The sequence below is a fragment of the Dipodomys spectabilis genome, unplaced genomic scaffold (genome assembly GCF_019054845.1).
Source record: "Dipodomys spectabilis isolate Male_0828 unplaced genomic scaffold, ASM1905484v1 ptg000054l, whole genome shotgun sequence".
NCBI classification, from domain to species: domain Eukaryota; kingdom Metazoa; phylum Chordata; class Mammalia; order Rodentia; family Heteromyidae; genus Dipodomys; species Dipodomys spectabilis.
Window position 1 is genome coordinate 32,764,979 of NW_024870731.1, and position 27,522 is coordinate 32,792,500.

General features: G+C 49.8%; 1 long non-coding RNA gene and 1 pseudogene across 1 annotated transcript; one reads left to right on the forward strand and one right to left on the reverse strand.

The window, feature by feature from the left end:
- The first annotated feature begins 3,069 nt into the window (after window positions 1-3,069).
- On the forward strand, window positions 3,070-6,543 carry LOC122108098. The gene is made up of 3 exons (XR_006147473.1): window positions 3,070-3,667; window positions 4,663-4,888; window positions 5,044-6,543. It is a non-coding gene; the product is annotated as an uncharacterized LOC122108098 (long non-coding RNA).
- A 10,082-nt stretch (window positions 6,544-16,625) lies between these two features.
- Window positions 16,626-17,500, reverse strand: LOC122108103 (annotated as a pseudogene).
- Window positions 17,501-27,522: the final 10,022 nt, after the last annotated feature.

The following is a 27,522-nucleotide window of genomic DNA, read 5'->3' on the forward strand; positions in this document are numbered from 1 at the left end:
ATACTATATAAGTAATACACATTCATCCATATATTAATATATAATGTGCTATATAATCTAAACTATATGACCTAATAATATATACTATAAATGTACTATATTATATCTATACCATATCCACTGTTTCCAGTCGTGCCCCCAGGAGCGCGTTACTATGGAGAGGGGAGGTCTTGAAATGCGCGGCCATCAACAACTATCCCGGGCTTCACCCTGCGCCTCTCGCTCTCCTCCCCATGGTCCTCGCGGAGCGGGAGTGCGGCCTCGTGCTGCCCTCTTGTGGTCGTGTGTTTAGTTGCAAGACTCCGGTGGAAAAGAAGAAGCCAGGAAAGCACCGCCTTGGCCTGAGGCCTTTGGACCCCCGCGGAAACCACGTACCCGGGCCAGGTGGGAGGGCACCCCGCCGCGGCCGGCGCTCGCGCCCGGCCGCGCTATCGGCTGGGCCCGTGGGTGCCCTCGGCGCGCGCGGGCACGGCCCGGGACCGTTCCCTCGTGAGGCGCAGCGCGGCCCCGTGCGCGCCCCTCCCTGGCAGAGCGAGTCTCCGGGCCGTTCGCAAGCTTCCCCAGGGCCTGGCACCCAGCCTTGCCCGGGTCGTTCCGGACGCAGGTCGGGGCCGGCGGTTGCCTGGGTCGGCCCGGACGGAGGTTCTCCCCCACCTCCCGCAGAGGCCGGGCGGCAGGCGCTGGGGACCGGGGCCCGCGGGCGGCCCGGACGGAGGCCCTCCCCCGGCCTCCCCGCCTCCCGCAGAGGCCGGGCGGCAGGCGCGGGCCGCGGGCCCCGCGGGCGGCCCGGACGGAGGTCCTCTCCCGGCCTCCCCGCCTCCGCAGAGGCCGGACGGCAGGCGCTGGGGACCGGGCCCCGCTGTGGGCCCGGACGGAGGTCCTCCCCCGGCCTCCCCGCCTCCGCAGAGGCCGGGCGGCAGGCGCTGGGGACCGGGCCCCGCTGTGGGCCCGGACGGAGGTCCTCCCCCGGCCTCCCCGCCTCCCGCAGAGGCCGGGCGGCAGGCGCTGGGGACCGGGCCCCGCGGGCGGCCCGGACGGAGGCCCTCCCCCGGCCTCCCCGCCTCCGCAGAGGCCGGGCGGCAGGCGCTGGGGACCGGGCCCCGCTGTGGGCCCGGACGGAGGTCCTCCCCCGGCCTCCCCCGCCTCCCGCAGAGGCCGGGCGGCAGGCGCTGGGGACCGGGCCCCGCTGTGGGCCCGGACGGAGGTCCTCCCCCGGCCTCCCCGCCTCCCGCAGAGGCCGGGCGGCAGGCGCTGGGGACCGTGCCCCGCGGGCGGCCCGGACGGAGGTCCTCCCCCGGCCTCCCCGCCTCCGCAGAGGCCGGGCGGCAGGCGCGGGCCGCGGGCCCCGCGCTTCGGTGGGACGCGGCTCCCCCACGTCCCGCGCAGGCTGTTCTGGAACCGCGATCTAACAGCTTCCGCCTGTCGAGTGAGTAGGAGTCCGGGCTCCACGCAAGGTTTCACGCTCCACTCTTTGCTTCACTTTAAGTTTATTATCTTTAGGTATCACGTTTCATTCTTGTTTACAGAAATGGAAGCATCCCTCCCTCCTTCCTCCCTCTCTTCCTCCTCCCCTCCCTCCCTTCCTCCTCCCCTCCCTCCCTTCCTCCTCCCCTCCCTCCCTCCTCTCCTCCCTCCCTCCTCCTCCCCTCCCTCCCTCCCTCCCTCCCTCTCTCCCTCCTCCCTCCCTCCCTCCCTCCTTCCCTCTTTCCTTCCCTCCTCCTTCCCTCCCTTCCTCCTTCCCTCTTTTCCTCCTTCCCTCCCTCCCTCCTTTCCTCCCTCCCTCCCTCTTCCCTCCCTCTTCCCTCCCTCCTTCCCGCCCTTCCTCCTTCCCTCCTTCCTTCCCTCCCTCCCTCCTCCTTCCCTCCCTCCTTTCTTCCCTACTTCCTTTCCTCCTCCTCTCCCTCCCTTCCTTCTTCCCTCCCTCCTTTCCTCCCTTCCTTCTTCCCTCCCTCCCTCCCTTCCTCCCCCCTTCTTCCCTCCCTCCTTTCCTCCCTTCCTTCTTCCCTCCCTCCCTCCCTCCCTTCCTCCCCCCTCCTTTCCTCCTTCCCTCCCTCCCTCCTCCCTCCCTTCCTCCTTTCCTCCCTCCCTTCTTCCTTCCCTCCCTCCTCCTTCCATCCCTCCTTTCCTCCTTCCCTCCCTCCCTCCCTTCCTCCTTCCCTCCCTCCTTTCCTCCTTCCCTCCCTCCTCCCTTCTCCCTTCCTCCTTCCCTCTTTTCCTCCCTCCCTTCCTCCTTCCCTCTTTCCCTCCTTCCCTCCCCCCTCCCTCCCTCCTTCCTCCCTTCCTCCTTTCTTCCTTCTCTCTCTTCCTTCATTTCTTTCTCTTCCTTTCTTCCTTCCTTTCTCTTCCTTTTTTCTTTCTTTCTCTTCCTTCCTTTCTTTCTCTCTCTTTCTTTCTTTTTTCCCTTCCTCTCTCCCTCTCTATTCCCTCCCTCCTTCCTTCCTTCTTACTCCCTTTCTTTCTTTCCCTTCCTTCCTTCCTCTTTCTTTTTTTCTTCCTTCCTTCCTTCTTTTTCTATCTTCCTTTTTCTTCTCTTTCTTCCTCAACTAATAGTGTAATCCCATTGAAGATTATTATCACAGTTCATGAACAACTTCCCTTTCTCCTAGCTGGAGAATATTCTGTGATCTATCCCGGAAGACTCTGTGTTTCCTCCAGAACTGAGCTGCTACCGCCCCGGCAGCTCTTTTCAGGGGGCGGTGGGGGGGGGGGGGGTGCTGACTGTGCCCATCTGAGGCTTTCGCAGGGTGGAGGTTGGGGGGTGCCCTTGCCAGTGCGCAGCCCTCCGGAGCTGACACAGCACAGAAAAGAGGGCACTGGCCACGGAGAAACACGCTCACCTGTCCCAGCCCACGAGTGGAAGAGAAGTATAAGAAAGCCAGATTGGTAGGTGATCTCACAGGATCAGGGGCTTGATGGGCACACATGCCCTAGGCAGTTAGAGTCTGTGGGTCCCGCCCCCCCCGCCCCCCATTGGGGTTTACATTTGATCTCCATGTCACTATATGGCCTTACTTTGCCTTGGGTAATTCAGCCCATGCATCTCTTGAGGTTGGTGGTACTTCAGGAGCGGGCTTTTGGCCATTTCTTTGTTGTTCTGAGGTGGGAAGGTTTTAGGGTTTTGCTTGCACATGTACAGCTTCTACCCATTGTCACCCATTGCAGTCCACTCTTCTCCTGGCGAATCAGCCCCTGCTAATAGGTTTTGTCTGTCTCCACAGTTTCCAATGCACGGACCGTGTCTCATCCACACCTCGTTTTCCACCTTGAAAATGTCCACCACTGACGATTCTCACCACCGCTAATCGCACCTGGGTGCTGGGCCCATGCTTAGATGATTCCTCTTTGGAAAGGCCTTAGCAACATCTCGGGGGTGGGGGACGGGCTGGGGACCTCCTGAGCTGGTGGTGTCCCCTGATCTCTGGCCTGGGTGGCACCTTCACCGAGGCCGGTGGACTGGCCAGGCTCTGCTGTGATCTGCGGGAGCCACTCGCCTTGTGTCCCTCAGCAGCTCTCGTGACTCAATGTGTATCTTTTAAACAGCTCAGCCCAATAAACTGACAATATCACTGCAGACGCAGAGGAAAGGTACTGGGGGGGGAGGGACGTGCACCCCGAGCCTCAGTTTACCAGCTGTAGAACAAGATGTCTGACTGCAATGGTCAAAAGGGTGAGTGTCACACTCACTTGGAAAGCTTCTGTTGGCTTGTTTGGTTTGGTGCTACTGTAACTGGGCTTAGAACTGAGGGCCTGGGCTCTGTCCCTTAGCTTCTCTGCTCAAAGCTGGCACTCTGCCCCTTGAACCACAGCTCCAGTTCTGGCTTTTTGGTGGTTAATTGGAGATGAGTTTCATGGACTTTCCTGCCCTGGCTGGCTTTGAATCTTGATCCTCAGGTCTTAGACTCTTGAAGAGCTAGGCTTACAGACATGAGCCACGGATGCCTGGTTGGATATAATGACTTTTGAGAATTATTTTCTCGATCTAAGGCCTTATGATCTTGTATTTAGCCACTTTATTGTTACAAAACAAACTTGAGCTGAGCACCAGAGGCTCATACCTATAATCCTAGCTACTCAAGAGGCTGAGAATGGAGGGGGAGGGGTCAAAGACCAGCTTGGGCCCGGAAATCTGTAAGATTCCTATCTCCAATAATCACTCCCAAAAGCCAGAAGTGGAGCTATTGTTTAAGTGTCAGAACACTGGCTTTGTGAAGAAAAAAACAACTGAGGGATAGTGTCCAGGCCCTGAGTTCAAGTTCTAGGACTAGTATGTGCACATGCACAGAAAAGCCCCCAAGCAGTCCCCTTCCCTGAAGAAAACAAGCATGAGTGGAACAAATGGAAAAAAAAAAAACCCAAACCCATTGACATCTTTCATGGGTGTTAGATGTGCACGGCTTGAGTGACAAGTTTCCTGGTCTCTCCCACACAGAGCTGCCACAGAGCAGAGAACTGTCACCCGTGTCTGTGGCAGACGGCATTTCCCAGGCCACAGCACCCTCTCCCGTGCCACCAGCTCTTTAGATATGGTGACCTTGGCAGTCCAAGAAGCGGGGGCTGTGTCCCCTGTCCCTGGATCTGGCTGGGGGTGGGGGAGGGGAGGCTGGGGACGCTTCGTACACCAAACAACCTGTTCCTTAAAGTGTACAATTTATGTGTTCACAGTTCCTAGACATGACCAATCAATCTCAGAGATTCAGCGTGGCACGATGGCCACCATCCTGGCTGCCGCCACCCCATTGCTCGCCCATGAGTTAACCCTGGCTCACTCTGCACAAGTCATTAGGTTGGAGTCGGCTGAGCATTTCCATGCTAGCCAGTGAACCCCAGATGAACCCCAGGCTCCTCATGACTGACGCTGGGCAGGTGAACAGCTCTGGGGAAAGTCCAGGTAGGTATGTCGTTGTACCTGGCTGCAGCCCACCTGTGTCTCGCTTCCTCCCGCCCTCGGGGTGTGGATCTTGCCTCTCAGGGCATGTCTGTGTCTGTAAGTCCCTAGTCAGTTGCCTTCTGTGCAATCCTGGAGTTTTCTTTCTCTTTCTTCAGTTCCTTGGCACCTTCTAACCTTGGCAGCCAGTGACCCTCTAGCAATAATAAGCTTCCAAAGCTTCTCCTGGATGTTACGTCTCAGGTGCTACCAGGACCCTCCCACGGTCCCTAGCCCGCCGAGGTTTAGCCAGCCCACTGCAGGGGCTTTTGAAAAGATGGCGCCGCTTGTACTCATTTCACCTGAGAGCTCTGGCCTTGTCACGGCACCCCACAATGCCAAGGTGTACCGTGACCCCGCTCAGTCTTCATCACCGGCAGCCCCCTCCCCTCTGGCTGGCTTCCCTCAGAGGGGGCCCATTCCCCTGTGACAGCGGGACAAAGAGCCCAGTGTCCCCCAGAGCCACTGTGTTTGCTGGAGGAAAAGCCAGCCTGCCGTGGACTGTCTATCCGGGCATTTCGTCACTCTCCATTCTTCTGGTTTCTGTCTGGGAAATTCACCCTGCTATGAACTTTTGACAGGAAGAAATCTGCTTTAAACAGGGGAGAGCCTCCACAGTGATGGACAAGTAGACCAGGTGGCTATTCTTAAGATGTCTGTCATCCCAGCTACTCAGGAGGCTGAGATCAGAGGATTGAGGTTTGAAGCCAGCCAGGGCAGAGAAGATTGTGAGATGCTTATTTCCAATGAACCTGCCAAAAGCCGGACATACAGGCATGACACAAAGAATAGAGGGCCAGCCATGAGCAGAGAAGCCAAGCAAGATCACAAGACCCCGAGTTCAAACCCCAGTGTCAGCACACACTCAAAGAAGAAAAAGAAAGGTAACAGGCCACTCTGTTGGCTGTAACCACCACATTGCCTGCCCATGAATTAACCCTTACATTCCCACACCTTTGAGAGCATTGATTGGGCACCCATTGTCATCCATGGCGCCCTGGCGTAAGGGTTATGAAGATCTCTCTTCCCTGCCTATGAAGCGTTCAAAATCTAGGGACCAAAAAGCTTCGCTAGTGAGTTGTGAGATGCTCCCTGGGCCATGTGCCAATGAAGCAGCCCACCCCCTCCCTCACGGGAGTGATGGAGGAGGCCTTCTTGGAGTGGTACCTGGGTCCTGTCTCACAGGGGCAGGTGCTGAGGGGGCCCTGCCAACTTCGCCCTGACATCTGTCTCAGGCTTAGTGGCCCCAGCTTTGCCCCTAGCCTCAACTTCCCTTCATTCTCGGTCCTGGTGGATTTGCAGGGCAATGCCATGCATCAGGGTTTCGATTAGCTGACCCCTGTCCTGAAAACAGGTTGCTTGAGGAAGGCTGGCAGCCCCACACGCTGCACACACTCCAGATCCGGTCTCCTGGGCTGCAGGAAGCCCTTTCTTGCTCAACCCAAACAAATCTCCCCTTCCCTCCAGGTACATGCTGCCTTTGAAGTCCTCTGAAAAGGATTCAAGGTGTAGCTTTACTTTGGCACAATGCCTTAATTCATGTTAAGACTTTTTTTCCCCTTCCACCATGATACACCCTTCCTGCATATAACTTGATTAAAGTCATGTGTGACAAGGAATTACCCATCAGTTCAGCGGGAGTGAAAGTTCATCTATTTTCCCAAAGACCAATCAAGTCCCATTGTTGGATGGGACACGGTGGATCCTGGGTGTCGCAGTTCAGATCATGGCCACTAGAGGGGGCACGACGCTTTGGAAAACGGGGCCTGGTTTCTCTCCAACCTCCCTCTTCCCCTCCCCCCCCCCCCCCCCCCCCCCCCCCACACACACACACCAGGCCAAAGGCTGCCTGTTTCCCTCACAGCCCTGAGTCTGTCTGCAGGTGGAGCCGCTGGGAAAACTTGAGAACTTGGTGTGACTCCTCTCTTTGCACACATTCAGTCCTGTCAATAACGCAGACCAGAGGTCAGTCCTGAGTGGATGTGGTTCGCTGACAATGGTGGCATGAGGCAGACATGGGGGGGGGGGGTCACGCCTGTCATCCTAGCTGCTCAGAAGGCTGAGAGCTGAAGATTGTGGTTCAAAGCCAGCCCCAACGGGAACGTTTGGGAGACTCTTATCTCTAGTTAACCACCCACCTCAAAGCCTGAGATGGCTTAAGTGGTAGAGTGCCATCCTCGAACAATCAATGCTCAGGGACAGTGCCCAAGCCTTGAGTTCAAGCCCCAGCACACACACGCGCATGCGTGCGCGCACCCACACACACACGTTGTTGTAGTGGGCAGGGGCTAGAGGCAAATATGTTGCTCTCACCAATAAGGCAGAGGCTGCCCAAGGCACGGCTGATTGTTAAGAACTGATATTGGAGTCAGGTAGCCGCGCGGTGATCGTGGCCGGCCAGGGCCTATGTGGTGATTGCTAGCTGTGGTGCGCCCGCCTGCCTGCCCGCCCGGCTGCCTGCCCGCCCGCCTGCCTGACCACCAGCCGGGCACTGGGAAGATCTGAGAGACTTCTGTCCCCAGGACGTCACCGAGTCTGCCCCTGGCCCCTGCACCTCACAGGTGACATTTCCCTTGATGTCCCTGCCCATCCAGACACAGGGCAACCAGGCAGTCGGCTGTTTGCAGGAGCAGGAGGGACAGGAGCTGGGCCGCTCTGGCTCTGTGTCCCTCATGCCACCCCACAGGCTTTCCTGAAAGTTCTACTCAAGAGCCCTGCTTTGCTGCGCGTATGTGCTGCTGACAGATGCCGGGCAGGCCTGGGGCTGGATTCTAGCTCAACTCATATATATATTGTCGGTCATGAGGCTTGAACTGGGGGCCTGGGTGCTGTCCCTCAGCTCTTCAGCTCAAGACACTTGAGCCACAGCGCCACGTCCAGTTTTCTGAGTGGTTTATTGGAGGTAAGAGTCTTATGGACTTTCCTGCCCTGCTGGCTTTGAACCGCCATCCTCAGAACTCAGCCTCCTGAGTAGCTAGGATGACAGGCGTGAGCCACCAGTGCCCAGACTGAAATTGTCTTTTAATAATAAAAACGTGACACACACTTAACGTGTATACAGCGCCTGCCAAGGGCCACCGGTACGGAAATGCGCGTGGTTTTCATTCCCTCCTTAACCTCTTAACCATGGGAGCAAGCGAGGACAGAGCCCCACCTGGTGGGGTAGGGAGGCTGAGGCGATTCTGTTTATTCCTGGCAGGACCCCAGAGGTCTTCTGCTGTTTTGGCCTCACCGAGTCTGGCCTGGCAGGCAGGAGCCGCCACCCCCAGTTCCTGTGGCACGTGGACAGTGGCTGCCTCCCCCCCCACCCCTCCCCCTCCCCCCACAGCTGTGTCCACCGTGTGCTCTGCTCGGTGGGGCCTGGCCCGCTCCAGCTCCCCATCTGAATTCCTCCACTCATCGCTGCGTGCTTCACTGGGACTACAGGAGAGCACTACCACACCCGGCTTTGCGCACCTTGATGAACTGGTCCACTGCCAGCAGCAGGGGGTACGGGGGGGGGGTGCCCCTGGGAGCTCTCACACGCCGGCTTCCTCTCCTTTTCTAGTCTGCCTCCTGCCCTGAGCTGCCTGCAGTTCCTATGAGATTATTTTATTTCGTACTTGAAATCTCTACGGTTTACTCATTTGAGGTCGACATAACTACGTCTCGCCATTGATGAGTAATTGGGTTGTTTGTACGGATTTAAGTTTCTACGCCCACTGTCGCTGTCCTTCTTCCAATCCCAGCACGCGAGGTGGGCAGGGGGCAGGGAGGAGAGCAGGTTCCTGGGGTTCCAGGAACCCCGCCTTGTTTTGGCAGAAGCTGCCCAGCCGCTGTCTGTGCTGGCGAGCTGGTGGCCTCGTGGCAGGGGTAGAGCAGACGCTGTCGGCGGCACCCAGGGGGGTGGAAGCCAGCCGGGGGCCCCTGCGGCCCAGTGAAGGCCAGATCCTGGGGCTTCTCCCCATAGGGCACCCCAATTTCCTTCTCTCTCTCTGTCTCGCTCTCTATCTCTCTGTCTCTATCTTTCTGTCTATCTCTCTGTCTCTGGCAACCACAGGAGTCCTGTGGGGACGGAAGCTTCTTCTCTGATGCAGGCCAGCTGTGCTGCCACGATCAGTGTGACGCCACCTCTGGTCTGGTTGGGAATCTGAGGCATGCTGGGGACGTCGGCCGGGCCGCTCGGGGTGCCTGGTTTGCAGTGCAGGGATGCGTGGTGAGGCCGGAAGGCAATGCACACCCGCGCAGGGCCCCGCACACACTGAGCGTGACAGTGGGCATTATTATTATTACGATTAATAAGTAGGAAGATACACAGTTGCAGGTTGGGAACAATGGACATGGATTAAAGGCGCTGTGTGATTTCCAGGAAGAAAATAAGAGCTAGAATCCGTCTCCTCTAGTTCCTGAGGGCACCAGAAGCCATTGCGGATGGAAGCCAGTTAAGAATAAACACAGGAGCCTGATGCTGGCGGCCCACACCTGTAATCTTAGCTACTTAGGAGGCTGAGACCTGAGGATTGTTGTTTGAAGCCAGCTAGGCTGAAAAGCCTATTAACCAAAAAAACTACAAGTGGATTGTGGCTCAAGTGGTGTCAGCTGCACACATTGTCAGAGCGTGTCAGCTTTGAGTGAAAAAGCTAAGGGACAGTGCAAAGCCCTGAGTTCAAGCCCCAGTGCTGGCGCGCACGCGCGTGCGCACACACACACACACACACACACACACACACACACACAAATAGAACATATTTGAACAGCATTGGGTCAGTTCCGGAACGCAGATGTTTACTGAGCAGCTACTTTCTGCCTCATGCTGCAGCAGCTCTCCTGAAGGGAGGCAGGGGGGCTGTGCCACTAAGGACTAATGGAGATGAACAACTTGTGGTGTGATTTTAGGGACAGGTTGAGGGTCTTGAAGGGAAAGCCTTCCTAGGGCAGGTGTCTTTCTCCTTTCACGTTAAAATAAAAGCCAAGGAGGGGCAGCCAACCATTGGTACTGATGAAGAATTATTATTATTTTTTGCCAGTCCTGGAGTTTGAACTCAGGGCCTGAGCACTGACTTTGAGCTTCTCTGTGCTCAAGGCTAGTCCTCTACCACTTGAGCCACAGCGCCACTCCAGCTTTATCTATTTATGTGGTACTGAGGAATTGAATCCAGGGCCTCATGCATGCTAGGCAAGCACTCTACCTCTGAGCCACCTTCCCAGCCCCGAAGAATTATTTTTATAATGTGTGATTTGTGTGTGTGTGTGTGTGTGTGTGTGTGTGAGTGTGCATGTGCACATGTGCCAGTTTGAACTCAGGATCTGAGCACTCTCCCTGAGCTTTTTTCCTCAAGGCTAGCATTTTACCACTTGACTCACAGATCCACTTCTGGCCTCTTAGTGGTTAAAGGGAGATAAGAGTTTAGACTTTACTGGCCAGGTTGGCTTTGAACTGTGATAATCCTGGCTCAGCCTCCCGAGGAGTTGGGATTATACGCATGAGCCACCAGCGCCTGGCAATGATGTGTGATTTTTGTGGAGAAAATAGTAGAGAAAAAACAAAAAAAAAAAACAGTCTTTCCTACCACTGCTTCTAGAACCTGCCCAAGACAATGTGGATTCCATCTTGCTTTGATTCTTTAACAAAAGTGTTACTTCGGAAGCCAGATTTAAGCCATTTCAGAATTGCAGACATGCAAAATCTTTATGAGCAACATTTGACCTGATTTGTTTTACTAATTAACAAATAACCTTCCACTAACTAGTGTGCTTCACCCGACAGCACATTTTTAATCAAGGCATAAATTGTAGCAAACCGAAGGTTTGCTGAAAACCAGCCAGTGCCACCTCCGCTGGCTGGCAGAATGTGGTGTCGCTACAATAACACAGCGGGAAGCCCCCCAGAGCCCGCGGGAGGGGAGTTGGGGTTCACATTGACATAGCCCCTTCCTGCCATGTTGGAAAACAGTGATAAATAGTGCCAGGAGTCTGCGGCTCGGAGATGGCCCCGGCTCAAGGTGAGGCCTGATGGTCAGCAGAGGGGCTGATGTCATTCCCTTGGCAGGAGGAACAATTAAAAGGAGCAATAATGCGCAGAGGAAAGCCCCTCTCCCCCTCCCTCCAGGGGGATGGAGGCCCAACAGGAGGGGGCCTGGGACAGCCCCAGTGCTGCGGGAAGGCAGACTGTGCAGGACAGGAATGTAATTCCCCTTCTTCCCGGGTACTTGGGGAGAGAGCGATGTGCGCATGCGTGCACGCAGGACAGGAATGTAGTCCCCCTTCTTCCCGGGTACTTGGGGAGAGAGCCATGTGCGCATGCGTGCGCGTGCGCATGTCCTAAAAGGTAAGGCTTGAACTCAGGGCCTGGTGCTACCCCCGAGGTTTTTTTCTTTTTCTCTCTCTCAAAGTTAGCTCTCTACTACTTGACCCACAGCCCGCTTGTGATGTTTTGGAGGTTAATTGGAGATAAAGAGTCTCATGGCCTTTCCTGCTCCCCTGGCTGGCTTTGGACCTCTATCCATAAATCTCAGCCTCTTGAGTAGCTAGGATTATAGGTGTGAGCCACTATGCCCGGCTGTGTTGCTATTTGTCCAGTTTTGATAGGACTAGGGTTTGTATTCGCTAGGCAGGTGCTCAGTTTGAGCTATAGCCTCCTCCCAATTGCAGTTCTGAGGTATTTTATCTGAATAACTCCACCGTGTGTCCGAGACCAGAGTCCTTGTTGGAAGAGTGATACTCTTGTCAGGTGCTGGTGGCTCACGCCTGTAATCCTAGAGACTCAGGAGGCTGAGATCTGAGGATTGCTGTTTGAAGCCAGCAATAAACTATTCAGAAAAGGCCGGAAGTGGTGCTGTGACTTAAATGGTAGAGTGCTAGCCTTGAGCAAAAGAAGCTTGGGAACAGTGCCCAGGCCCTGAGTTCAAGCCCCAGAACTGACCTCCGGGTACCCCACCCCACTCCCCCCGAAAAGAAGGGCGGTACTCTTACCCAGGTGGTCCAACCTGGGGAGCAGGGTGCAGGACTGCTGCTATGAACCCGTCTTTGTCTTTTCCCTGTGAGCCTGGTCTGGGAAGTTCTCAAGAGAATCCATCTCTAGCTGGGCTGGCAGTTCCTCTGCTGTCTCGGAGCCGCCGCACGTTGCTCAGACCTTGGCTACTAGAATGCCACTTCCTTTAATTAATGTCCCTGAGGAGGATTTTCCCCATCCCGCTGGATTGTGACAAATTATGAGATAGACTGATGCCACGAAACCATTTTCCCCTGTGGCTTCTGTGAGGCTTGAACCCAGGTCTCTAGAGATGAAAAATAGCTTCTTTAGCCCATTTCACCAGGGATCTTTCCTGTAATCTAATTCCTGCATGGCCGGGGTGAGCCCACCCCCGGGCCATTGAGTCCTAGACCATCAATCACAACACCTGTGAGTGGTTGGGGATGGGGGACACCAGTCCCTGCGTGCAGAAAAGACACAGTTGGTTTAGCTGTGGTGTGTCAATAAGCCATGTGATCAATGAAGGAATGGCCACAAAGCATCCCTTTGAAACCTTGAAGGACTGAGGTGTTTACAATGGGGACATGCGATGTTGGAAATCAAAGGACTGCTCACTTGGCCATTAAAAAAGAAAAATCAAGATTTAGGGATTGATGATGGCTCTTCAGTCGTTTTCCCTCCAGTTTGACCTGTGACCTTTCCCATTGCGACAGTGCAAAGGTCAAGTGTTGTAAATTCTGTCTTCCTTCATGGTGGGAAAAGATGGAGCCAGGGGCTTCCTTCTGGAAAGCAAAGAATTAGAGACAACGATTTCTGAAAATCCAGTTATGCCAAAAAGCTGAATTCAAATCCATGCAATGTGCATCTAGGGAGTAGGAGTGGGTCTAAATATTGGTTATTAATCATTTATTGCATAGACTTTTGGTGGGGTCTTGTTTCCAAAGCTCTTCTCTCAGGGCAAAAAATGGAGTTGTGGATTCTGAAATCTATTTTAGGAGCTGGGGAGGTGGCTCAGTGGTGGAGCGCTTGCCTTGCATGCATGAGGCCCTAAGTTTGATTCCTCAGCACCACATAAGCAGAAAAAGCCAGAAGTGGCACTAGCCAAGTGGTAGAGCGCTAGCCTTGAGCTGAAGAGCTGAGGGACAGCACCCAGGACCAGAGTTCAGGCCCCATGGCTGACAAAAAAATTTTTTTTTAGAAGCTGGAATAAATAAACATTGGTCCCTTTCTTTTTGTACCAGTACTGGGACTTTTACACTCATTCATGGCTTTTGGTTAGTTAGTTGGAGATGGAGTATTGCAAACATTTTTTTGGTGGTGGGGGGGGTGTACTAGGCTAGTGCAGAATTATGATGCTCAGAGCTCAGCCTCCTGTGTAGCTAGAATTACAGAGGTAAGCCACTGGTGCCCAGCGGCTTGTTTGTTTTGATAGAGGATATCTGTTATTTTTACCTGACTAGTAGTTTTTCTTCTCTTCCTTTTTTGTGGGGTAGGGCTGGGATTTGAACTCAGGGCTCTGAGCTTGTTAGGCAGGTACTCTAACACTTGAGCCACATCTCCAGTCTGTTCTTTTCTTTTTTGTTGCCTCCTTTGGGCTCTATGCTTTCCTTGTAGGCAACCTATTATCTTCTCCTGTTATCTTTTGTTAAGTGATGAACATAGGACTCAAGATAAACCAAGCAGAAAATTTCTTGGAAATGTCATGTGTTCATGCCTGTACCACAATTACAAATGCAAAAAATGATGAGGATTCTGTATGGATATATGGGCTGCCTGTGTTCTTGCAGCTACTTTGGTTGTCTTCTCTGAGACTTGGTCTTTGTATCAGTTACCTATTTTCAAGGTAGTGGTGTGTAACAAATAGCCACAAGAGTAAGTACAGTTGCTCATGTGTCTGGGTTGAGGTGACATTTGGCTCTGCTGATTTTTCCTTGGCTTGCTCACATGGCCAGGCATTGCTCAGCCCTTGGCAGATCTAGGATGGCCTTGAAATAGATTCTGGGCCACAAGTTAATGTAGCTATGTTCCCATGGCAGTGACAGAGGCTAAAAGGAGAAAACCCATTGAAACTAAAAGAGAAATTCCAGTTTTCTCCCCTTCGATAAAGCTTACTGAGCAATGGCTACGCATTCTTGTGAACTTCTAAGCAACATAGCAAAACCCTGTGTGCTTTCTACCCAGCTTCCCCCAGGATTGACAGCTTGCAAAACTATAGAACACCACCACAGCCAGGCTATTGAGATAGAGACAATTGACTGATCTTACTAGATGTTTTTAGCTCACTTGCATTCATCTCTCTGTGTGTATGTGTGAATATGTGTATATGTGTGTGTGTATGTGTGTATGTGTGTAGTCACCATTTTTATAATTTCAAGAATGTAACATAAATGAGATTATTTAGTTTATAAGGTTTGAGGATTGATTTTTTCGACAGTATAATTCTCTGGACAGTCACCCAGTTTGGCATATTTGCACAAGTCCATTTCTAGGTTACTTACTCTGTTCTATTGATCCATGTGTCTCTTTCTCCATCAATGCCATATTGCCTTACAATAGCCATATAGTATCCTTAATGTCAGGTAGAGTGGATCTATAAAGTTGGAGTTAATTGCACTTCCAATGTTTGGTAAAGTTCTGCAGTGAAGCCATCCGTTCAGGGCATTTCTTTTATCGATATATTTGTTTAATGGCTCTGGAAGTGTTTAGGTTACCTATTTCAGCTGGGTTCATCTTGAAAGTTTACAGGAAATTGGTTTATTTCTTCGACGTTTCCTATCTGTGAGCCAAAGTTATTTAAGTATTTGTATAGGATCCTCTGCTTAGTCCAGTTTTCTGCTCTGCAATACAACCCAGGACCTTGGGAAATGTATTTCCTGCAGTCTAGAGGATGGAAGTTCAAGATCAGGGTTCCAGCATCTGGCAAAGGCTTCTCGCTCTGGCTGGGTGGTACCAGGTGAGGAAGTACATTTGTGTGTGCAAAAGAGCAGGGATAAGAGAGCATGGGTGGTGGTGGTGGGGGGGGATGTGGTGTCACAAATTCATGTGTGCACGACACAGTGTTTTTATAACAAAGCCACCATGTGACATTGAACTCACAGCGTGGTGTCAGTATTCATCCATTCATGAAGGCGAAGCCTCGTGATCCATCACCCACCTTCGGACCCTGTCACAGCGACAATTAAATTATAACCCAAGTCGTTCAGGGACCTCAAACAGTACTTTCTGTCCACGATGCGAGATCCTTGCAGAGATAACTCTGTTCCATGCCCCAAGGAATACATAGGTTCCGTCTCTTCCCTTCTTATTTTTCTCAGATCTGTCAGAAGCTTTGATTTATTTTTCCTAATAATTAGTTTTTATTCCTATTGAGTTTTTTTTTTTAACCACCCTCATTTTCCATTTTACCAATTTCTGTGCTAATGATTGCTATAATTTGTTCTTTGTGCTTACTTTGGGGTTGTTTTTCTCTCCTTTTTTCTTTTTTTCTCTCTCTTCTTGATGTAGCAATTTAGATTATTGACTTGAAATCTTTCCTGTCTTTCTAATGTAGGCAGCTGATGTTGTAAATTTCCCTCTCAGCATTCCTTTAGCTGTCACACATATTTTTAAATGTTTGCTTTTGATTTTCATTCAGAGTATGCATTTAAAAAATTTCCCTGGAGGCTTCCTCTTTGACCCTGGTATTGTTTGGGAGTGTGTTATTTAATTTCCAAGTATTTGAAGATTTTCTTTTCTACGATTGATTTCTAGTTAATTCCCATTGTTTGGAAACTCTGATTTGATTTGTTTTAAATGTATTGGGTGGGCTGAGGATATAGTTCATCAGTAGAGTGCTTTAGCATTTGTGAAGACCTGAATTCAATCCACAGCACTGTAAAAAAAAGTTGCTAGAGTTTTCTTTATCATACAGCACATGGCTCATTGTGGAATGTTTTCAGTGTGTTTGAGTTTGTATGCTGCTATTGTTAAGTGTTCTAGAAATGCCAGTTCCCGTTGCTTCATGGTATTGTTTAATTCTCCTATATTTTGTGCCTGTTTTCTTTCTAGTAGTTGAGTGTAGGGGCACTGAAAGTCCCCAGTTATATTTCTAAACGTGGCTCTTTCTCAGCTTAGTATTGTCGATTTGGTTTTATATGTGGCTGATGGGGTTCCATTTGTGGCGTTACCACAGAAGGCTTTAGTATTTATGAAGAATATGCCAAGGTAATTTAAGAAGAATGGAAATCTATTTCTTAAAGTTCTAGAGGCTGAGGCTGGGAAGGTGGCTCAGTGGTAGAATGCTTGCCTTGCATGCCTGAGGCCTTGGGTTTGATTCCTCAGCACCACATAACCAAAAAGAAAAAAGCCAGAGGTGGCGCTGTGGCTCAAGTGGTAGAGCACTAGCCTTGAGCTGAAGAGCTGAGGGACAGTGCCCAGGCCCAGAGTTCAGGCCCCACGACTAGACCCCCCCCCCCCCCAAGAAAAGTTCTAGAGGCTGGAAAGACCAACACCCAGGTGCTGGCATCTAATGCGGTTCCTCTGACTGTATCCTCACTTGGGAAGGTGGGGGAGAGGAGAGGAGCCACTCCACAATCCCCTTCCATACCAGCTTCTGTCCACTCGTGAGGCTCTGCCTCCATGGCCCAAATGTGCCCTCAGATATCCTAAGATCCAACACTTGTGCTGGATATTAAGTTACCAACTCATTATTCTCAGGAGACAGACATGGCAATATGGTTGTTGTTGTTCTTGTTTTTAAACAGGCTCCATTCACTTTATTATTCTTGTATAAAAATCCTGCATCGTCCCCACAGCTGGAGCCGGGGTCCTCTGTGCGGAGACTGTGGTGTAGGTTTTTGCAAGATGGTCAGTGAATTCCTGATAAGGAGAGATGGTGAACATGGTCCCTTTCTAGAGGTCAGGGGTCAGGTAACTGTTGGTCTTGGAGATGGCATCAAAGGCGGCCCAGGGTAGCAGCACAGCCCCTGGCTGAGGTATAGCAGTCATCAATACCAGCCATCATCCACAGCTTCTTGGGGACAGGAACTGACACGATCCCAGTGCCTCTGTGGGTGGAGATAAGGCTCACCAGTGCAGAACCTGTCACCTTGCACGTCACAGTGTGGGGCTCACCAGTGCAGAACCTGTCACCTTGCACGTCACAGTGTGGGGCTCACCAGTGCAGAACCTGTCACCTTGCACGTCACAGTGTGGGGCTTGCCAACCTTGTCCCCCATAGTCTCTTTGCACAGGGATGATGGAGAGCGTGGCCCAGATGATGACCCCTTGGACAGCAGTGGCAGCCTCCTTGGAGCACATAACCCCAGACCAACATGGCTGTTGTAGTTGCCAATGTCTACAGATGCCTTGAACTTGGTGCACTGGCCAGCTTGGGTCTGCTTCTGCATGGATACAATCCTCAACTCCTCATCCTTGAGTGACTCCAGGAAAAAGTCAACAATCTCAGACTCCTTGATGGGCAGGGAGAAAAGATAGATCTCCTCCAAAGACTTCATCTTCATGGCCTTAACCAGGAGGCCCAGTTTGGTGGCAGGGATCCATTCCTGGTCTTTGGCTTCTATGCCATGACCTCGGCCCCAGAGTCTGCTACCAAAGCCTCCCAGGAAGCAGCCACAGTCTCCCATGCGTGGGCCCCTGGGCGTCCCACCCCACTGGTGTCATCATCATTGGGTGTTTTCCCAGAAAGGAAGGGCAGTGTGTTTCGAAGCTCTGTTATTTAGTGTGTATGTGTTGAAGATCAACGGCACCTTGATGAACTGTTTAATCATTACACAAATTTCTGAAATCTTGTTCTGAAATCTTACTTTCTTCTGAAGTCTGCTTTATCTGGAGTTAATATAGCCCTTGCTGATTTTCAAAATCATTAACATTAGTATGATGCAGTCCTCATTTGTTTACTTTCTGCTCTGGTTGGTATGGGGCCTGTGTATATCTCCCGAGAGTTCGTGAGTTGAAATGTAGTCCTCATTGTGAGATATTAAGAGGTCAAAATCTAATTGGACTCCAATATTTAGAAGTGATTAGGGATTTGGGAAGTGATGAGAATTAAATAGGGTCTCCATGACCCTACTTGAATGGTGCATAGTGGGAACACATACTCTCTCTCTCTCTCTCTCTTTCTCTCTCTCTCTTTCTCTCTCTCTCTCTTTCTCTCTCTCTCTCTCTTTCTCTCCTCTCTCTGTCTCTCATGCTGCCTGCCTATCTCTTGCAATAGTGGTGCTCTGTGCTTCTTTTGGAACTCTGTCAGCAGGAAAGCTCATATCAGAAGCAGGTCTTAGACCTTGGGCCAAAACCTTGAGCCAAAATAAACCTGTTTTCTTGATAAAGTTATACAGACTCCATCATTTCATTGGAGGAATGAAAAATGAACTAATACATCTGTTTTAACCCTGTCATTGTGTTTGAAGTAAGTTTTTTGTAGAGAATATTGTTGGGCCATGTATTCTAGCCATGCTGGCAAGCACAGTCTTTTAGTTGTAGACTTAGAGAATTAACATTTATCATATTTGAAAAGGTGGCGGAGGGGTAAGGGACTGTGATGATGTTGGGTTTATTACGGATACAGTGTTTACATGGGTGGAAATGGCACAATGTACAAGTAAAGTGCTAAAAAATTTATAGTAACGTGAGATATTAAGGTGCAAATATGCTATTTTATTATTTCTTTTTATGGCTTGTTTCCTGTATTTCTCATTTCTTGCCTTTCCATGGAATATTTTAAGGATTCATTTACTTGTACTGTTTTTGTCTTTGTATTGTTTGTATTATTTTTTTGGCAGCATTTATATTGCTTCCTTTTAGCAGTTGTCATGGGTATTAAAGTTTATCTACATAGTTTATCACAGCCTACTACTCGTAGCTTACTACTACCAAATGGAGTATTGACTCATTTCATTTTTTTTTCTGTTTTCTTTTTCTGGTCTTGGGGCTTGAACTCAGGGACTGAGAACTTTCCTTGAGTTTTTGTGCTACAGGCTAGCGTTCTACTACCTGAGCCACAATTCTACTTCTGGCTTTTTGTAGTTAATTAGAGATAAGAGTTTCATGGACTTTCTTGCCCAGACTGGGTTTGAACTGCAATCTGCAGATCTCAGCTTCCTGAGCAGCTAGGATGACAGGCATGAATCACTAGTCCTCAGCTTTATTTCAGTTTCCATCTCATATCCTCTCTACTTTTCATTGTTCTCTAACCCCAGACTTAAATCCAGATATCCTGGGCTGCTGTGTTTTAGAGACACGACAGTCATGGCGATTTCTGCGTCCATTTTTACTGCAGTGTGGTTGAATCAGCTGACGGCAAACCTTGGGACTTTCCGCTAAGATGGTCACTGCAAGCCCCAACCCAGGGGCTGCTGAGCCAGGCTTTCTTGTTTCTCTTAGGTCATTGGGCTCCAGGCCAAAGGACTTTGTATGATTTCAACAATCAGAGTTTACTCTAGTTGATTGTCTCAGTATCCAAGTCTTAGATTCGGCAGCTCTGCAGTCAGCTGCTCACCAAGAAGCCCAAGGGGGAGAGAGCTGCAGCTAGAACCCAGTACACAGGCTAGGCCTGGGAAGCACAGAGAGTTAGCTACTTATATTATGCTTTACTCTCCATTTTATCTTTAATATTCACTGTAGTGAAGAGGATAGGTGTACAGTAGCAACCAATGCTCACACAAACTTACTGGGTTCTGACAACCCAGGATAAGAAATTGAAGCACAGAAAATTTATGTAGTTTGAATATATAATCTCGTAGCTAATAAGGAGTAGAAGTAGAAGAAGTGCTCTGTGTTCTTACTGGTCCATAGAACCCAAGCCTTTGGAGGGGAGGCTATAACAGGAAACCGATTTCTCCAAGAAATAATGGTTTCTTTCTGTACTAATCTTGTAGGTGGCGATTTTGCCAAATCATAGGAGGACTGAATTCTGATTTATCTGCCAGGTCTGAATGACAAGTCAGAGTTGCTTATTAATTTCCTGTCTGTCTGTCTGTCATCTATATCATCTTTCATCTATCCATCTATTTCTCTCTTCTCTCTTTCCTCTCAGAGCACTCCCTGTCTCTTGTAAGTCACCGTTAGCCACCTGTCCCTCTATTCACACACACACTCAGTCCTTCCTGTGGGAAGTAGAAGACACCATGTAGCAGCTGCCTTGCCACTTGCTATGTCTGGGGGAAAATTAATTGTGAATCAAATATTTGCCTACTTCAGAGTGATTTATCACAATTAAAAGGAGTAATTACTTGTCCTTTGGATCAAGTCAGAGATTTCAAGAGTGTGGCTGCTGGAATGTGTTCATCAATCAAGTCAGAGAAGACTCTTCCTACTAGGGTGCCAAGGGTCTCAGAGGAGTTGGTTGCAAAAAAAAAAAAAGGCAGTGGTCAGGGGCTCATTGAAGGTGTCTCTCTTGTCCATGCAATCCCCTCAGGAGGGCATGGGCTCTACAAACTAAGCAAACATCACTGTGTAACCCGGCACAATTGGCTTCTTCTAAGTTAGAACTCATTGTGGCTTGCTTGCTCCCCCCTCTCTTGCTTGCTTCTTCCTCCCTCCCTCCCTCCCTCCCTCCCTCCCTCCCTCCCTCCTTCCCTCCCTCCCTCCCTCCTTCCCTCCCTCCCTCCCTCCCTCCTTCCCTCCCTCCCTCTCTTCCTTCCTTCCTTCCTTCCTTCCTTCCTTCCTTCCTCCCTCCCTTCCTTCCTCCCTCCCTCCCTTCCTTCCTTTCCTCTGCTGGTTCTGGGACTTGAACTTAGGGCCTGAGTGCTATTCCTGAGCTTCATTCAAGGCTAGGGTTCTACCACTTGAACCATAGTTCCACTTCTGTTTTTCTGATACTTTAGTGAATAAGAGTCTCACAGACTTTCCTACCCAGGCTGGCTTTTTGTTCTACAAGAGCCATCGGAGTCATGATGGATACAAAAATAAACAATTGTCTCAGCAAGACAAAGTTTATTAGTACTGAAGGGTGCACCATCACCCAAAAATCTGGCCGGTGAGCACGCAGAGCAGGCAGGCTACTCCCCTATTTATCCTTAATGCAGCAGGCCCCACCTCTTTGCTCAGATTGGTTGAGCTAGGTTCACAATCTGCTCATGATTGGCTAGTTTGAATAGGGTGAGATGTATTTACATAAGGTGATTTTGAAATAAGATTGACACTACACAAGTAATCTCAACATATCCCTGCACCCTCTATTTCTTGAACGCTCTGAGGAGTGTCTTAAGTTTAAGACAAAAACTTACATTTTAAAAGATCCTTCCTATTCCAAAGGTCTCTTTTCCTTAACAAGGTCCAAGCCACCAGGTCAAAGCAGGAACTTTGATAGAAAAAGACAGTTTTTCTCACACTTTGAACTGTGATCCTCAGATCTCTGCCTCCAGAGTAGCTAGGATTACAGGCAGGAGACACTGGCACCTGGCTATCACTAAGGTTTCTTAAAGGGCACCTACCATGGCTTAGAGCTGGTCCAGAGCAGAAGTAGAGTTATGTCATTCCTCCTGGCGTTTTCAAGCTATATGCACATCAGCTATGTGCAGAGCAGTGTCACTTCTTGAATTTTTCAGCTTTCCTCTGTCTCCCTTGGGAGGATGTATGTAACTAAATTTTCATTTCTAGCTCACGGTGATCCAGGCAGTCTCCCATGAGATGCAAAGAAAGCTGTGATTTTTCAAAGTTACAAAGCATTTTGGTGGCAGTTCTGGGAAGTTCTGTTTGGTAAACCCTGGTGACAGCTGGAATTGATTAACTTTCAGGACTGATTCAAATGCAGCCCAAGGCTGGATCTTCTGATCAAAGCAAATATAGAAGTTAAAATGTAACATCTTATTGGGGGCATAGATACTTATCTTTGGTAAGATTGTTACAAATCAACTCTTAGGAATGCTACTTCAAGCTAGGGTGGGTTTTGTTGAGTTCAAAGGATGTGCCTTGATGATGGATGGCCTGCTAGATGGGAAGGTGGAGGGAAAGCTTGGGGTAGGGTATGATTGGAAAGTGAGGGAGGTTTTTCTGATTCCAAAGAAAGTGGCGTGTGTGTACAGCAGCTTGCAGGTACTGCGGGCTGGCTTTCCTGATTAAGTTGACACGAACAGCTTCACCTGCCTTTAGGCCTTCATGGCCCTTTTTGGTTGGGCCAAAGGCTGCCCTGGGCACGTTGGGCCATCCAAAGGCTTCCTTCTCTCTTTGGAGGCGTTTCTTCTTCCCCTCCTCCTCCCCTCCCCCTCCTTCCCCTTTTCCCTCTCCTCCTCCTCCCCCTCTTCCTCCTCCCCCTCCTCCCTCCTTCCCTTTTCCCCCTCCCCCTCCTTCCCCTCTTCCTCCTCCCCCTCCTCCTCCCCCTCCTCCCCTCTCCCTTCTCCCCCTCTTCTTCTCCTCCTCCTCCTCCCCCTTCTCCTCCTTCCCCTCCTCCCCCTCCTCCCCCTCCTCCCCTCTCTCTTCTCCCCCTCTCCTCCTCCTCCTCTTCCTCCTCCTTTTTCTCTTCCTCCTCCTCCTCCTCTCTCATTTGTGCTGGTCCTAGGGCTTGAACTTAGAGCCTGGATGCTGTCTCTGAGCTTTTTTGCTCAGGTTAGTGCTCTACCACTTGAACCACAGCTCTGTTTCTGGATTTTTAGGTGCTTAATAGGAGATAAGAGTCTCATGGACTTTCCTGTCTGGGCTGGCTTTGAACTGTGATTCTCAGATCTTAGATTCTCAAGTAGTTTAGTTTTTTCTTCTTTTTTTTTTCTCAAAGCGGATGCTTCTCTTTCAGCTTTTTGGTGTTACTTGGAGTTAAGAGTTTCATGGACTTGCCTGGCTTTGATCCATGACCCTCAAATCTTGGCTTCCTGCACACAGTTAGGATTACAGGCGGGAGCCTTGCTGGCTTCCTGTTTTAATGACCATGGCTACCTTTTGGGTCATTTCTTTCCTGAGGCCTCCTGTAATTGAGATTTAAATAGTAAAATATACATAACTGGCTGTGTTACCAAGTCATCATTTATGAATAGAGCTCGATTAATTTGTTTAGTCAGATGTAGAGGGGCAATAAAAAGTGATTGACTAAAAACAATTAAAACAGTAAAAGTAAATTGTTTGTGTCCATTAAAACCTGCTGAGGCCATCAGTTGAAAATTGTGGGCCTCAATGTGAAAATTAAAACTATTGATTTCCCCCTCCTCTGTATGTGAATATCAGAGTTCTATTTTTTTTTTTTCTGGCTGAAAACCCCTGAGGTCAGAGTAAGGTAGGCCCACAATAACCTCTTTGGTGGAGTTAATAGTGATTTGGAAAGATAAATATGATAAGAAATAGCCTTGGTGTTTTCGGGGGAGAATTATGGGTCTGATAGGTTCTCAAGTCACAAGGCTGCATGCTAATACTTTGTAATTTATTGCATTTTGGGGGCAAAAATGGAAAATCAAATGCAGAATATATGATATTCATAGGCCTGATTTTTAGGGCTTTGCTTTAATTTATGTGAGTGAGATAGATATTTTCTTTTATTATTGTCATTTTATTTTTTATGTGCTTCACTAAATCTTGCATTCCATGAACTATTATTTTTTAGTGTTCAATTAAAATACCAACATAAAAGGGATTTTTTTACATGGACAGATCTTGACTCCTAATAAGAAAACTCGTTGAAAAAATCTCATGGATCAGCTAAGGAGGATTTCAATCAGGAGACAGAAGAGAATAGAACCCCAGAAAGCTATAAAAAAGCAGGGTGTCACATTTGACATTCCAAGTATTGGACTGTCCACGTATCAGGTGGCCGAGGGTTACTATTAGAGTTATACATACTAACAGATCGTGCTTTGAGATTGCAGCCTGGTACACTTGGTAATTAAGTGGATAATCAATAAACAAGTCAGACTCTCTTTTAATTTTTAAATGTAAGTCAGGACCGGAGGTTTTGAAGAAGGATTTAAAAGTTATACATTCAACCCTCTGAATACAGGCATTTAATAACTGATTGTAGGGGCTGGGAAGGTGGCTCAGTGGTAGAGTGCTTGCCTTGTATGCACGAGGATCTGGGTTTGATTCCTCAGCACCACATAAGCAGAAAATGTCAGAAGTGGCGCTGTGGCTCAAGTGGTAGAGCGCTAGCCTTGAGCTGAAGTGCTGAGGGACAGCGCCAGCGCCCAGGCCCAGAATTCAGGCTCCATGACTGACAAAAAAACAAAACAAAAAAAAAAACTAATTGTAATTATGGCCTAATCTGAATGTGATTCTCACATACTGATTTTTAAGTGAAAAAAGTAAAAAGTGATTTTTGAGAGAAGTTCTAATAAATAGCACTTCTTTTCTCTGGGGGACTTTCCCTCCCCCTCTCCTCTCCCTCCATTTTCCTTTCCTTCCCCTCTCCTTCCCTTCCCCTTCCTGCCATCCTCCCCCTCCCCTCCCCTCTTCTCATCTCCTCCCCTCTTCTCATCCCCTCTCCCTCCCATTTCCATCCTCCCATCTCCCCTCTCCCTCTTCCCCTCCCCTCTTCCCCCTCTTTGGGTGGTAGTAGGATTTGAACTCAGGATGTCTCATTTTGCTGGCAGGCACTCCACCACCTAGGCCATGCATCCAGCCCCCTGTGGCCTTGGTTATTTTCCAGGTAGGCTCTCATATGCAGAGGCTGGCCTGGACTGCAGTCCTCCTCCTTGTGTTCTCTATGTTACCATCATGGCAGGCATGGGCCATTGTACTTCCTCCATATCTGGGATCTCAGACTTGAGTCACTATGTCAAGACACCGAGGTGGTTGAGATGGACTCTCATGACCTTTTAGGAGTGGCCTCTCCTGAACTGTGATTCCTTTTCTCTGCCTCTAAGTAGCTAGGATTACAGGCTTGAGCCATTGTACCCAACTTTGGGTCTTGCTTTTTGCTGCTACCAGCCTAGACCACAGCCCTCCTATTTAGGCGTCCTGCTAGCTGGGGTGACAGGCATGGCCTACCATGCTCAGCTAGCAGTCATGAGTTTCATTTAGGTTAGAAAAAAATTGAAGTTAACATTCCATGATGTTATACCCAAAGACATGCAAGCAATTCCAGGCATTCCTTTTGGAGTCATCTTCCTCCAGCAGGCTAGCAGGAGGTAAAGTTGAAGGGGCAGGAGGTCAGCGTGCCGGAGCAAGAGAGGTCAATGCCAGTGCATGATCACTACTTTCCCATTAATGAATAATTTGAAGGTCTGAGATTCACTCAGCTGTGCCAGACACAGTGTTATACACTGGGCATGACAAAGACAAGTCTGGTCTCCACCCTGAGGCGGTTGAGATTGTCCTGGGGGTGAGGTGTGCCTGCTAGCTACTGCACACAGGGCAGTACTGTAGCCACTGAAGTTCAAACGGGAGCACCTTCCACGCACTGCAGGCTCCGTGGCTCTCATATGCCTCCATAACCTGCGAATGGCAGTGTTACAGGCTCTGCCCAGCCCCACCTGCAGATGTAAGAGGAGCACATGGGTCTGGCAATGTGTATTTCAAGGAGGGCTCCACGGGATCCTGATGAGGGAAGGGAAATGGACCACAGGATGCTCCAGAGTAGTTAGGCTAAAACATCACACACAGGCCAGTGCTGAAGCTTGAACTCAGGGCCTCATACTTTTGCTTGGATTTTTTTTTTTTTTTAAAGGTCAAGGTTGGTGCTCTACCACTTAAGCCATATCTCCACCTCCACACTTTTTGCTAGTTAGAGATAAGAGTCTCATAGACTTTTTTTTGTCAGATGTGGGGCTTGAACTCTGGACCTGGACACTGTCCCTGAGCTTTTCAGCTCAAGATGAGCACTCTACCACTTGAGCCACAACACCACTTCTGGTTTTGTGGTGGTTAATTGGAGACAAGAGTCTCATAGACGTTCCTGCCTGGGCTGGCTTTGAACCATGATCCTCAGATCTCAGCTTCCTGAGTACCTAGGATTACAGGTGTCGGCCACAGTCACCAGGTCTCCATGACATTTTTCTTGTTCTGGCCCTCAGATTGAGTTCTAGATCATTCCAACCACATGTGTGCTATAAACCTGCTCATTTTTTTATTGTCATGGTGATGTACAGAGGGGTTACAGTTACATAAGTAAGGTAATGAGAACATTTCTTCGGGCAAGGGCTGACTCTGATTTGCAGCTACTCTGGGATAAGGCAGGTGACACTGGATTGTGTGATTGCTGCATTTGAAGGCCAGGGGAGGAGGATCAGCTCATAGGGGGCCCTCAGTCACCCTTAAACGGGCACACTGGCATTCCTGCTTTATCAGGCCAACTCCACAAAGGGATAACATAGATCCAACAACTCGCCTTCTGGCTGAATTGCCAACAGAGACTCTGTTGTCTGCTGTCTGAGACCGAACAGGACTTCTGTCAGACCACAGAACCCTGGAACTTTCCCAACAATTAACCTGCACCAGCTGTGGGTTGGACACCTTTTCTAGTTCTCATTAGGACCCAGCCTCTACCAATAAGCCTATTCTTCCTCCCCCTGCCCTCCTCGCCTCATGAGCATCCCACAGGCCTGCACCCTGCTAGACAAGCCAATCCAGGCAACTGCCTGTGTGTGATGTATTTAGCGGTAGCTGAGCTTGCCTTCTTGCTGTGCCTGGGTAGACAGCCCTCATGTCTCCTGCTTGTGAGCGGTGATCAAACGCAAACACCGTTTCGTTTGATTTCCTGGTGTAAGCATGGAGCTGTGTGGTGTTTATTATGATGTGGCTAGAACATGTGGCTTTGTGGGTCTTCTTGCAGCTGTGGGAGGCAGGCAGCATCTGATTTTCCACACATCCTACAAAAGGTGACAGTCCTAGCACCCCTGCCAGCCTGTCCCTGCTGGCCACACACATCGTTGCTGTGGTTTGACTAGGCTAAACTGGTGAAGGAAAGCCTCGTTTAATGTAGCAAGAAGGCTTCATCACAGGCAGTGCCAGGCCCTAGAACCACACTCCACAGAGATTTCTATTCCTTTTCTTTTTTTATTTTGGTGGTACAGGAGTATGAATTGAAGACTTTGTGTTTGCTAGGTAGTGCTCTGCCATTTGAGCCATAGTTCCAGTCCTCTTTGCTTTTCCCCCTCTTTTTTGAATAGGTCTTGCTTTTTACTGGCCTTAATACTCCCTCTTAAGCTTCCCACATGGATGAAAGATGAGCACCGCCAAACCCAGCTCTTATTGGTTGATACAGAGTCATGCAAACTTTGTTGTTATTGTTTTTTTTGGGGGTGGGGTGGAGGTTGTTGCTGGGGCTGGCCTTGAACTGTCATCTTCTCAGTCTCTGACTGGTTGAGCCACCACACCAGGTTGAACTTCTTTTTTTTTTTTTTTTTTTGGGTCCAGTCGTGGGGCCTGAACTCTGGGCCTGGGCACTGTCCCTCAGCTCTTCAGCTCAAGGCTAGCACTCTACCACTTGAGCCACAGCGCCACTTCCGGCTTTTTTCTTTTTGCTTATGTGGTGCTGAGGAATCGAACCCAGGGCCTCGAGCATGCAAGGCAAGCGCTCTACCACTGAGCCAACTTCCCAGCCCCAAACTTTTCTTCTTGTGATTCACCTGTCTCAGGAATTTCATTATAGCAACAGTAACAACCAATGTACTAAGATGGTTGGCCTGGGATGGGTCTGAGACTCCCCACCTGCCTTCCGTGGGGTCCTGAATCGTGTGTGGTGTGTGTGGAGACCGCAGTTGGAGTAGCTATGGGGAATAGCAAGTTTCTT